Genomic DNA, 12,158 nt, shown 5'->3' with positions numbered 1-12,158 from the left:
CAATATTATCATACTAACAATTTTGTTTAGATAGTCTGCTATTGAGCAACATCCAGAAATACTTGTGTGTTGGGCTGTTTTCCTGAGTAAAATACATACCATACCATGAGCTCACATTTTAACAGTCTGATACAAAAGTAGTGAGACTTCTGGAATGTTCTCCTTATTAAACCAGTGCCCTCTGAGGGCACCTTACAATGTGGTGCCTGTCTCATAAAAGCACATTCAACTGATTTCGAGATCAGTAGGTGCAGTGGCCTGGGGACATTCCCACCCTCTCTTCTGCTCTGATTTGCCCTAGCAATGCCGACTAAGCACTTTGTTTTCAGCCACAAGGGTCTGAGCGCTGCATAGCTATACCATGCCTTTTAGATTAAATCTGATTTCTTCCTTCAAGTGGATGCTTTATTCTTATAGCCAACAGGGCGTGGAGTTCAGAGAGAGATCATATTCTCTAATGTTTATGAATGTCTTGAAAGTATGTGCCCATCTGTTCCAAGTCTAAAGAAATCAAAGTGAGGCTTATAGAATACCAGGCACAGCCAATCAATCAATTAATTCGCCATTATTGAGGGTCAACAATTGATAGTGCACCAGGAATAAGCAAAATCAGAGTAAACTTAAAATATGTTGGCAAGTATTCTACTTTCCTGATATATTGGGTGAATGTCTAAGGTTGTATTTTGCCTCTTTTTTTGATGCTAGTTTTCTCTCAACCTAGAGTGATAAGATCATGGTAACTATGGTTGTAAAGTATCCCATTGTATCCTATTTCCCCTCTAAGGGTGCATTTTAAAATTGAGATTGCCTTGCCCTTTAAGTGCGGACCTGAAGTGTTCTTCTGTGAAATGTCCATTTATGTCCTTTGCTCGTTTTTCTACATTGATTTACATCCTTTCCTTATTGATTTGTAAGAGATGTTAAAATATTCTTACACAGATTCTGTTAAACATGATACATCTCCTCTTCCTTTGTGGTTTGTCTTTTTCACCTTCTTAAACAAGTCTGGATGAACACAGGTTGTTAATTTTAATGTAGTTACATTCATCACAGGTGTATTCTTACGGTGGGCTTCTTTGTGTCCGATGTTTAAGGAATACTTTCCTACCCCCACAATCTGAAGGAATTCTTCCATACTCTCTTCCAGAATTTTAATATTTTGCTTTTGATGTTTGCTTAAAAAGAGATTGTGGCCAGCGCTGCGGCTTACTAGGCTAATCTTCCGCCTTGCGGCGCCGGCACACCGGGTTCTAGTCCTGGTTGGGGCGCCGGATTCTGTCCCGGTTGCCCCTCTTCCAGGCCAGCTCTCTGCTGTGGCCCGGGAGTGCAGTGGAGGATGGCCCAAGTGCTTGGGCCCTGCACCCCATGGGAGACTGGGAGAAGCACCTGGCTCCTGCCTTTGGATCAGCGTGGTACGCTGGCTGCAGCGCGCCGGCAGCAGCGCGCCGGCCGCGGCGGCCATTGGAGGGTGAACCAATGGCAAAGAAAGACATTTCTCTCTGTCTCTCTCTCTCACTGTCCACTCTGCCTGTCAAAAAAAAAAAAAAAAAAAAAAAAAAAAAAAAAAGAGAGAGAGAGAGAGATTGTGGGCTGGCGCTGTGTTGTATTGGGTAAAGCTGCCACAGTGCCAGCATCCCATATGGGCACCGGTTTGAGTCCCGGCTGCTCCACTTACAATCCAGCTCTCTGCTGTGGCCTGGAAAAGCAGTGGAGGATGGCCCAAGTCCTCAGGCCCCTGCACCCCCATGGGAGACCTGGAAGAGGCTCCAGGCTCCCGACTTCGGATCAGCCCAGCTCCAGCCACTGCAGCCATCTGGGGAGTGAACCAATGGATGGAAGTCTCTCTCTCTCTCTCTCTCTCTCTCTCTCCCCCCCCCCCTCTCTCTCTACCTCTCTGTAACTCCCTTTCAAATAAATAAATAAATCAAAAAAAGAAAACACACAGATTGAAAAGCTATTTGGTAGCAGTAACATGTGTTGATAAATCGAAGCTCCTCACATTAGTAATATTCACCAGTTCTTGTTCAGGAGATGTTAAGTAATAAATCTGCCCCTGCTTAAACTCCACGTTCTTTCAGGTCTGTTTGGACTCCAGTGCAAAGCAGATGAATAAATTCTCTTAATGGGGCCAGACAGGGAATCCGGCAGACTAATAATACCCTAGGATTCTTTAAGAATTTTATGTTATCACAAGAATGAGCTCTGAATAATAAAACCGGCTTAAGCTCTCTAGAATTTTACAGTTTGCATTGTGTTCCCCTATGCATGTTTCATTTGAGATGGGACAAAAAGTCTGAGAACTTAACAAAAACAAATCTGCCAGATATTTGTGACAAAAATGATATAAAACTGAGTCCTGGTGTTATTTACAGCTGAGCCTCCATGTACAAGTTCACTGAAAGCATACAGCAAAATGAAAACTAAACGTGTCACCATGATCTTTCTGTGCTTCGATTTCTTTAAATCTTGGTCTACGTGGAAAATTGTTTTTAAAAATTTATTTCACTTTTTTAAAAGGCAGAGTTACAGAGAGAGACACAGAGATATTCATCTACTGGTTCACTCCTCAAATGGCTGAAACAGCCCAGGCTGGGCCAGGCTGAAGCCAGGAGCCTGGAACTCCATCCCCATCTCCCACATGAGTGGAAGGGGCCCAAGCACTTGGGTCATCTTCTGCTGCCTTCCCAGGCGCATCAGCAGAGAGCTGGATTGGAAACTGAGCAACCAGGACTTGAACCGATGCTCATATGGGATGTTGGTGTCAAAGGGGGCAGCTTCACCCACTGTGGCACAACACTGGCCCCTAAATGGGAACTTCTGCTATTGTTCTAAAATTCCAATTCAACAAATATCTGTTGAGTTCCCCAGATAGGCAGACACTGTGTTTGGATCTAGAAATAAGACAACAAGAAAGACTGTAGCCATTGAGCTGTTGATACTATGTTTAGTAAAATAAGCATTCCTGTCTGATTTTTAAAACCATGTCACTAAGCAGCCTGTGTTTTATGAAGCTTTGTTTGGCCTTACGTGAGACTTGCCCAGGAGAACTACTGGGCCCGTTTATGTCCCCAGTGTACAATTCCTCACCCTGAACTGCAACCATCCATCTACAGAAGACATCTGTCATTTCCTTGTGACCAGAATCTTTCTTTGCAGGAACTGCAAACTTTTCCCACCTTCCCAGGCTGTCAGTTGCATATCCTTACAGCCCCACCTGGAAGGTGCGGGCGGCCCGTGCAGAGGAGGTGTGTCTGTGACTGAGGCAGGGTCCTTTTTGGAGTCTTGGTGTAGATCCTGGAAGAGAAAAACTTTCCCTCCCTTCCTAAAATTGCTAACGCCGATAATCAAGGAAGCATCCGTGGGAAAGTCGAAGAGCCTAGAGGACAGCTGAGTAGTGAGACCGAGAGCAACTGATTTTTTGATATTCTTTAAGCCTGAATCCAGCACTGCCTGAAACCCAAGGTTTCTGGAATTCCCAACTACAAAGAACCAGTAAGTTCACTTTGTGCTTACGCTTGCTAGGATGGCTTGTGTTTTGAGCTTTCCTGACACTTGAAACTGGAAACATCCTAACTACACTGCATGCCTGTCCTCTACTTGAATTGAGCTTCTAGGAACACCCGTAAGGGCAGGCCTACTTGGCGTCACCTCCCACTGGCGGCAGCTGCTCTGGTAGCAAGTGTTTTTGTCCAGCTGAAATTGCTCAGCACCCAGGGTGGGCCTCCGTAACCCTCGGCGCACTAACTCCTTGTCATTAGGTGCTCAAAGGAACCTAAAACCAAACCATCTCGAAAGCTCTCACAGGTCTACGGGTTGTGCCCAAGAAAGCCAGCCCAGCAGCAGTGATAGCAGTCACTGGGGACAAGGAGTCAAGGAGAAAAGACTTTGCTGGGAAAGTTCCTTCCACCCAGAGAGTGCACAAGTTTGCTCTGCTCCAGGTAAAGTCTGCCATGCTGGATTGGTTTGGTTTGGTGTGGTTTGGTGTGGTTTGCGGGAGTGTTTGAAAATGTATTCTGGTTTGATCTTCTAAGCCTGTGGAAGAATGCAGCAGGGGAATTGGAAATAGGCAGAGAAATCAAACTCATTCCCAGTGTCTCATAACTGGTCAACACCCTGCTGTACTCACGCACAGCCTTGGGCTCCCTTGAGGACTCCGCAAATCAAATCCCATTAGCAATGTCTAGCTTGCATTCTTTCCTCTTTGTTGTGGTACAACACACATATAAAATGTGGCCTATTTTGGAAAAAAAAAAAAAAAGACGAATTATAACAGTTGCATATACAGTGTACATAGGTATGGGGTACCTTGTGATGTTTACATTGTGTGTCCAGTCTGGGTAAACATATCTCCTCAAATTATGCCATCCAGGTTCCTACCATTTTATATAGAGACATATACAATGGATTAACATTATCTATAGTAAACCTACTATGTAATAGAAATTATTTCAGGGAAGAAATAAACTGAACTCGAAATCCTGATCCCAGATTCCCAATCCCTGATTGACCCAGCCTGGATTTTCCTCCTTGTGGGATCCGTTGTGGCCCGGCAGGTGGAGGCACCCAGCTTGCTGGCCATGGCAATGAGGTGCACAGGGCCTGCTCCACAGTTCCAAGAAGGGGCTGGTCGTCCCAGGCAGGCTTTCGAAGAAAGCCCGATTACTTATTAAAGGTTCTTATTTAATCTACAAGTGTTATATACAGAACCCCAGTGAACTGATTCTAATGTGGAATCCATTCTTTTAAACATATATTTTTAAGAGAATAGACTGTCACAGTCAGAATCACACTGGCACCAACTCTCCAGAAATCCTATGAGACACATTGATTGTTCAGAGATAGCTGAGGGTACCAGGCATGTGGTCAGCTCCCCCAGGCTTTTGTCTCCACATAGAAAGAGAAGCAGATCCATTTGTTTGTTCATGGATGAAAGCACTCAGGGCACAACATGTCACATAAACCTGCCTTATGACATAAATTTGCTCCTGCCTGCCAGGCAGTGGTCCAATGTGTATTTTAGATGGCTGCTTTTGCAACTGTCAGCACCTCAGCTGCCAACCTATATTTTGCTCTTATATTTTTAATCAGATTGAGTAATGCACCCACCAGTGTAGGTCAAAATTCAGTTGATTTGCTTGTGGCTGTGAGTCACACGACAGAATAAAAAGGAAGCATGGACAGTTTGTCTCCGGGGTGGTACATGAGATTCTCTGAGGAACGTCAGGCTCCAATTTAGTTTCTCAGCATTTCAGATATCTACACTCAGCCCAAATGCTATCGTGTCCACTTACTACTTGTATGACATTTTGCAACAGCCGTATTGCAGTGTGATTCACCATTCAATATTTTTTGTATATTCAGAGTTGTGCAACCATCACCACAATCCAGTTGAAAGACATGCCCATCCCCCACTAGCCGCTGCTGCCCTTTCTTCCCACAACCTGGCCAACACGTACACATCCCTCAGCCCCAGGAATGTCATGGGCTTCACGTCGCTAACAAGTTGCCTATTCTGGAATTCCATATAGATGAAATCGCATTGCAGGTTCCTGGTTTCTTTCACTTACAATGTTTCCAAGGTTCATTCATACCGTAGCATGTATCAGTACTCCATTCTTTTTATTGCCAAATAACATTCCATTATGTGTATTTACCATATTTAATGGATCTACTCTTCAAGTGTTAGAACTTTGTGTTGATTGTACTCATCGGCTATTCTAAACAATGCTGCTCTGAGCATATGTGTATGAACGTTTATGTGGACATATGTCGTGAGTTCTGTAGGAGTAAAATTACTAGGTTAAATAATGGCTCTATGACTAACATTTTGAGGAACCACCAAACTGTTTTTCCAAAGTAGCTACATCATTTTACAGTCCCACCAGGACTGAATAAAGGGTTCCAATTTCTCTGCAACTTTGCCAATGCTTGTTATGTCTTTTTGATGACAGACATCAGAGTTATGAAGTAGCAGCTCACTGCGGTTTCCTTTTCCATATTTCCCCTGGTTTCTGATGATTTCTAGCGTCAATCATGTGCTTGCTGATTGGTCTGTTCTGTATCTTCTTTGGGGAGATAGCTATTTGTATCCTTTGCCCATTTGTTAGTTGGATTATTTCTCTCTATCATTGAGTTGTAAAGGTGCTTCATATATTTGGAATTCAAGTCATACATATATATATATATATATATATATATATATATAGCTACTTTGGAAAATAATTTGGCGGTTCCTCAAGATGTTAATCATAGAGCCATTATTTAACCTAGTAATTTTATTCCTACAAAACTCAACATCGTTACTTTTGATGAAGTCGTTTATCCATGTTGTTTCTTGTGCCTTTTATCTTCCTAAGAAACAATCGCCTAATCTGAGGCTGCAGAATTTACTACATTTTCTTCTACAAGTTTTGTAGTTTAAGCTCACATGTCTGGGTCTAATTTTGAATTCATTTTAGGTGCGGTGTGAGCAAGGGCTCTAACTTCATTCTTTATGTATGGCTTATCTACTTACTCCAGCACTATTTGTTGAACTTACACTTTTGTTTTTTGCATAATCTAAATTCTTTTTCACCTTAAAAATTATGTAATTGAGCTTCCGTGCTGCCCTCCTCCCGCGCCGGGGCTGAACGGCCTTCAGGGATGGCGTCTGCCTCGAAGGGTTGGCGGCTGCTGAGCGCCTGGAGCCCCTGGGACTCGCCTTCCCTTTGCCGGAAAGCCTCCGCCTGCGCCCGCACGGGAGGACCTGGTGCTCGGAGGGGAGCGGCGACCCCGCCGGCCCCGGTCTCTTTCCCTGGCAGCGGCGGCTTCTTCCGTGGGACAATATGTTCAAGAGAATGGCCGAATTTGGGCCTGACTCCGGCGGGAGAGTAAAGGGAGTAACTATTGTTAAACCAGTAGTTTATGGTAACGTCGCTCGATATTTTGGAAGAAGATGGGCACACACATCGGTGGACGGTGTATGTAAAGCCATATAGAAATGAGGATATGTCGGCATATGTGAAGAAAATCCAATTTAAATTGCACGAAAGCTATGGCAATCCTTTAAGAGTTGTTACTAAGCCTCCATATAAAATTACTGAAACAGGATGGGTGAATTTAAATAATCAACAAGATATTTTTTATTGCCCCTAATGAAAGACCTGTAACCCTGTATCGTTTATTAAAACTATTTCAATCAGACACGGATGCAATGCTGGGAAAAAAGACAGTGGTTTCAGAGTTCTGTGATGAAATGATATTTCAAGATCCAACAGCAACGATGCAACAATTATTAACAACATCGCGTCAGCTAACATTAGGAGCCTATAAGCATGAAACAGAATTTGCAGAACTTGAAGTGAAAACTAGAGAAAAATTAGAAGCTGCCAAGAAAAAAACAAGCTTTGAAATTGCAGAGCTGAAGGAGAGATTAAAAGCAAATCGTGAAACTATAAATTGTTTAAAAAATGAAATCAGGAAACTTGAGGAAGATGATCAGACAAAAGACATAAATGGTTTTGAAGAGAACTTGCTAAAAATAAGGTGGACTTTGATGGAGAAAAGGACTTAATGAAAATGCTGTGATGCTTCTTAGAGGAACTGCGGATGCAGTTGTTGACTAGGTTCTCTGCAATGGGGTCAAAGTATTTGTTCTACTCAAGCAATCTTTAGTGGGAAATACGTGTACATTAAGGATCAGTCCTGCATAGGATTTTACCAACCCATTTTAGGGAAATTTTATGATGTTAAGCACAATTTTTAAAATATTTTTATTTTAGTATATGTGTAGGTTATTGTCCTTTGACAGGCATCAAAATTTCATTATGAAGAATAACTTGTATAAATTTTGTGTGTATTTCTCTAGTAGTTAGAATTAGTGGTAAAATTAGCCTGTGTATTTAATTTCTTCAAGTTCTTACCGGCCCCCATGTTACCTGTCTTGTATATGGTGTGCCCAGTACACAGTCAATAAATATAGTTTACAGACCCTGAAAAAAATTATGTAATTGAAAAATTTATAGTACTGTCATAAAAGTAAAATGAATATTATCTGCCATAAAAGGAGAGACTTACAAGTAAATATTCAAAAAAGCAAAACGCTATAAAATATGATTTAGAGATACTTGTGGCTGCTGAAGACCACCTGTCAAAAACAGAGATCAGCAAGTGCTGGGGGCAGCTAGGGCTATCCTAGCTGTTCCCAGTTAGAAGGATTAAAAGAAGGTCTCAAACGAAGAAACACTTGCCCTACTAAGTGATTTGCTGGGAGTTAGGGCCAGAGCTCAGCGCCTCTAAGCACAGGTGGCTCCCTTTGGGAAATACTTGTCTGTGTCGCTAGCATCAGCAGAACCAGGAAGAAGCTATACTGGGGAAGGAAGCCACAGCACGGGTTCTGCTACAGCTTGAATAGGATTTGACTCTGCAACTCATGCGGACATTCAAATTCTCAAGTCGTAAGTTGGTGGTGACAACTTGATCCTATTATGGTGTTTAAAAGGTGGGGGGGCCTAGTGTGATGCCCGCAGGTCATTGGTGGGGTGAGCCCTCAGAAACCAGTTCTCAGGAGAGGGTTGGCTGTATGAGCCAGCGTCTCCATGTGACCGTTCCTTTGTACACCCTCCCCCACTGCTATCCTGCAGCCTCACCAGAGAGCCACGCCCATGGGGCCCACCCAGTCCTGGTTGTGAGACCTCCTTCATAAGTAGCTTCTTTTAGGCATTGAGTTGCAGTAACAAAAAGCTGTATCATGCAGCCTTTTTTTTTTTTTTTTTTTTTTTTTTTTTTTGACAGGTAGAGTTATAGACAGTGAGCGAGAGAGAGACAGAGAGAAAGGTCTTCCTTCCGTTGGTTCATTCCCCAAATGGCCGCTACGGCTGGTGCGCTGTGCCGATCTGAAGCCAGGAGCCAGGTGCTTCTCCTGGTCTCCCATGCAGGTCAGGAGCCCAAGCACTTGGGCCATCCTCCACTGCCTTCCAGGGCCACAGCAGAGAGCTGGACTGGAAGAGGAGCAGCCGGGACTAGAATCCGGCGCCCATATGGGATGCCGGTGCCACGGGTGGAAGATTAGCCAAGTGAGCCACAGCGCCGGCCCTACATAGGACAGTTTTTAATCCCAGGCCCATCACTTATGGCCAGAATCTGGGCAGGTTGTTCAGCCTTGGTCTCATGGGACCTTCTTTGTTCAACTGAAGGTAATCTCATCCTAATGTGTGGCATGAGGATTTAGGACTACGCCAGATGGAGGCAGGCCAATAAGGAAGACCCTACAGAAAAATGAGTGCCGGCCTGGTGTTCTTGCCACTTTCAGAAAAATAGAGATGCCAATATCCTAGCCATGTTTTCCAAAATGTGGCTAGTGGCCTGGCCACAGAAGAAAGATGGAGGAGGACATCCCCCGCCGTTCACCAACTCCATCGCACACCCTGGAAACTGCTCCCACACACCTGCCTGGGTTCTCCATAACTCCTGTCACCTCCGTCTTGACAGGCCCGCCCTGCTGAGTGTTCCCAGAAGAATCTGAGTCCCTTCCATTCCTGAAGACACAGCCTCTGATGACCACTTTCAGGGTCTTTCAAGGCTTGGGAATTTGGTTTTATGAATGAAAGGAAATAAAAACTAAAGGCACAGAGTCCAAACACATCACCGAATGTTCAATGCTTCCAAAGACAGGAGCAGTGACCATAGCCTGTCCTCACCCTTCTTCTCCCCAGCGTCGATGGTAGAAACAAAGATGCAGAAATAAAGCACAAAGGCCATCCATGGGCTGCAGAAGGGAGACACTGGGAGATCCAAGCTGAGAATAACCCAGCCCTGAAAAACCAGCCGCTCACTCCTGCCATCAGGAACTACAGGGCTCCTCCTGAGGCCACAGTGCCAGGCACTGAGGGGTACAGGTGCCTGAGGGGACACGGGAAAACACACCTGGAACCTCACAGCCTGGCGGGGAGACGAAGTTAACTATCAACACAGGAGAGATCCTGAGGCACAAAATCATTTGTATGGGTGCAGGGCAAGGAAAGAGAAATAGTGACAGTGTGTTAACAAGGGAGGGAGGGAGGAGCGCAGGCCCCAGAGGAGGGATGTGTGGGAGGGATGGGGAACCAGGGTAACGAGGAGGATGGCGGGTAGGGGTGAGGACAGAGGTGGGGCTTCCCTTATGGGTGGTGCTTTTTCTTTTAAACAATTGAGAGGCACCAGCACTGTGGCATAGCGGTGAAGCCTCTGCACCCACGTGGGAGACCCAGATGAAGCTCCTGGCTCCTGGCTTACACCTGGCCCAGCCCCACCATCGTGGCCATTTGGGGCTTTAACACACTGTGCCACAGTGCCTATCTTCAGATGTGCGATCTTTAAGACGTGATTAGGGCACAAGGGCTCTGCCCTCACGAGTGGATGAATGTTATAATTGCAGGAGTGGACTCCTTATCGTGACCGCGTCTTTGTTATAAAGCAGTTACTTCTGTCCCCTCTCTCACTCTGTCTCCCCCACTCTTCTGCCTTCCGCCATGGGATGTCACAGCTCGGAGACCCACCGGATGCTGGCAGTCCTGCCCCGAAAACTGTGAGCGATAAACCTCTGTTCTTTATAAATGATCCAGGCTTGGGTATTCTGTCACAGCAGCACAAGATGCCCTGAGACGCCCCCTCTTGGGCCTGCGTTTCTGATTCAGATTGGCAGGTGGAATCCTGACTATAACCTTAAGCCTGCCTGCTCCCCTACTTGGCAGAAATTCCCTACCAGGCCAGAGTAGCTGATGGTAGAGGTGGGAAAAGCAGGTGAGGTAGATTTGAGGATGTCTTTCCCCCAAAAAAAAACTCTTCTGTTTATCTGTCCCAATAAACATGCATGGAACAGTGGTGCTGGTGGCTTTCCTGCTCTGTAGTTTGCATCCATGAAGTTGTCCTTACAAGATGATTGTGACATGGGGTCAGCGCTGTGGCGTAGTGGGTAAAGCTCCCCGCCCCGCCCCCACCGCCTGCAGGGCCGGCATCCCATATGGGCTGGTTTGAGATCCGGCTGCTCCTCTTCTGTTCCAGCTTTCTGCTATGTCCTGGGAAAGCAGTGGAAAATGGCCCAAGTGTTTGGGCCCCTGCACCCATGTGGGAGACCTGCAAGAAGCTCCTGGCTCCTGGCTCCTGGCTCCTGGCTCCTGGCTTCGGATCAGCACAGCTCCGGCCATTGCGAACAACTGGGGAATGGACCAACAGATAGAAGACCTTGCTCTCTCAATCTCTCTCTCTCTCCTCTCTCTGTGTAACTCTTTCAAATATATAAATAAATCTTTAAAAAAATTTTTTAAGTACCATCAAAAAAATAAAAGAAGCAAAGGAAACTCTGTAAGCTGACTTTTATACAATTGAAACAATCTTAATATCTATTGCTAAAAAATCTGTATGGTAAATTGTGCTATGCATAATGGAACATTATGTTACCATTAAAAATGACTTTATTTTGATTTGGTTCTTTATTAGTTTCATTCTGCTGTAAGAACACAATGGGGGATCTACCTTCACGCCCACTCACTAACTGCTCATTTCTCCCTTCCTGAAGCCCCAGCACCCACCATAATGCTCTTTGATCTCAGGAAGTTGAGTGTTTTAGACACCTCAAATGAGTGGAATCGTGGATTATTTGTATTTCTGGAATTGACTTATTACCACCCCATATTGATCATCGTAGTTATATATTAAAAAAAGAAGTGTTGGTGAAGTGTAAAGAAATCTGAACCCTTGTACCTGTTGGTAGGACTGAAAAGTGATGCACCCACCACGGAGAACAGCATAGCAGTTCCTCAAAAAACTAAAAGTTAAACTATCATGATTCTGCGATTCCACTTACATAAATGTATGTTCAATAGTTGAAACCAAGCTCTGAGAGAGATGTCCACATTTCTGCTTTCACACAGGCTTCTTCCAGGTTACCAGCATCCCTGGGGACACAAGGCAGTGATCCCAAGATGGATGGCTCCCAGGTGGGCACTTGGTGCAGCAGATAAATTGCAGTTTGGGCCACCTGAACCTGGAGTTGCAGTGCCTGATTGAAGTCCTGGCTCTCTCTGACTTCCAGGGCAACCTCCAGGTAGTTAGAGCTCCGTCACCCGTGTGGGAGACGCTGCTGAAGTCCTGAACTCCTGGCTTCAGCCTGGCCCGGCCCTGGCTTTCTTAGGCATTTGGGG

The 12,158-nt window shown here is 45.0% G+C and overlaps 1 pseudogene across 1 annotated transcript; it reads left to right on the top strand.

The window, feature by feature from the left end:
* Nucleotides 1-6,233: 6,233 nt before the first annotated feature.
* Nucleotides 6,234-11,438, top strand: LOC138843788 (YEATS domain-containing protein 4 pseudogene; annotated as a pseudogene). Its single transcript, XR_016212891.1, has 3 exons — nucleotides 6,234-8,435; nucleotides 10,394-10,543; nucleotides 11,020-11,438. The product of XR_016212891.1 is annotated as a YEATS domain-containing protein 4 pseudogene (transcript).
* The last annotated feature ends 720 nt before the right edge of the window (nucleotides 11,439-12,158 follow it).

Source organism: Oryctolagus cuniculus, chromosome 9, assembly GCF_051225735.1.
Source record: "Oryctolagus cuniculus isolate XC-2025 breed Fujian yellow rabbit chromosome 9, ASM5122573v1, whole genome shotgun sequence".
Lineage (NCBI taxonomy): Eukaryota > Metazoa > Chordata > Mammalia > Lagomorpha > Leporidae > Oryctolagus > Oryctolagus cuniculus.
This window is presented reverse-complemented; position numbering and strand designations above follow the sequence as displayed.